The following is an 842-nucleotide window of genomic DNA, read 5'->3' as shown; positions in this document are numbered from 1 at the left end:
AGGACGCACTCTTTTTTCGGAAGCCTTGGGGGCGGGATTATAATTTGCATGCTATCTTCGTTAGTCAACAATATGGTTATAGCTTCTCGAGACTTTTCCCTTTTTCACCCTGGATACCGTAAGTGTTTCTGCTTACGATTCCAATCCCTTAAAAGTCTCATTGGGTGGTTATGACTGCCTTGAGTGGTAGCCAAGATGGACGCGTGGGTTATTTTCTTGGCCATAACCGCGGCGCTGCCGCAAACCCAAGGTGGATACATACATACAAAAAAGTTTTAATAAATTACACAAGACAACAAAATTTACATTTTCGAGGTGCAATGAATTTAAAACGTTATTTTGACTAATTTGAGTGCCCTGAATCTGAATATGCAATTTTTCCATCAGCTTTTGTTATTAAAATAGCTTTTGAAAAAAGGTTAAAATTATTTAAGAAATTTCTGCTATTTTTGACAAAAATTTCAAACAAAGACATAACAAATTTAAATAAAAGTTTAAAATCAACCATCAACTTTCCTCATAACTTCTAGTAATTTTGAGTTCTGCGAAATAAGCTATAGAAGTTGTTTTTGTTTACTTTTCTTCGTTTAACGATTTTTTTAAGAAGTATTTTTTAAGCATAAATGTAATCGTTTTGCAAGTTTCAAAAAATTTGTTGAATGAAATCAAGTTTGTTTTTAAACTTTCTACAGTAATGTCAAAAATACAAATGCCTTATGGTTTTTTCCCAAATTTTTTAAACCGATTGAATTTTATTTTTTAAGATCATGTATCATCATTAATATCAAAATATAATTCCTTAATTGAATGAAGAAACAAAATCAGAAACAGATGTTTTCTTT

This window comes from Uranotaenia lowii, unplaced genomic scaffold (assembly GCF_029784155.1).
Source record: "Uranotaenia lowii strain MFRU-FL unplaced genomic scaffold, ASM2978415v1 HiC_scaffold_1149, whole genome shotgun sequence".
In the NCBI taxonomy this organism is placed as follows: Eukaryota; Metazoa; Arthropoda; class Insecta; order Diptera; family Culicidae; genus Uranotaenia; species Uranotaenia lowii.
The sequence above is the reverse complement of the archived record's forward strand: the minus strand, read 5'-3'. Positions refer to the sequence as shown.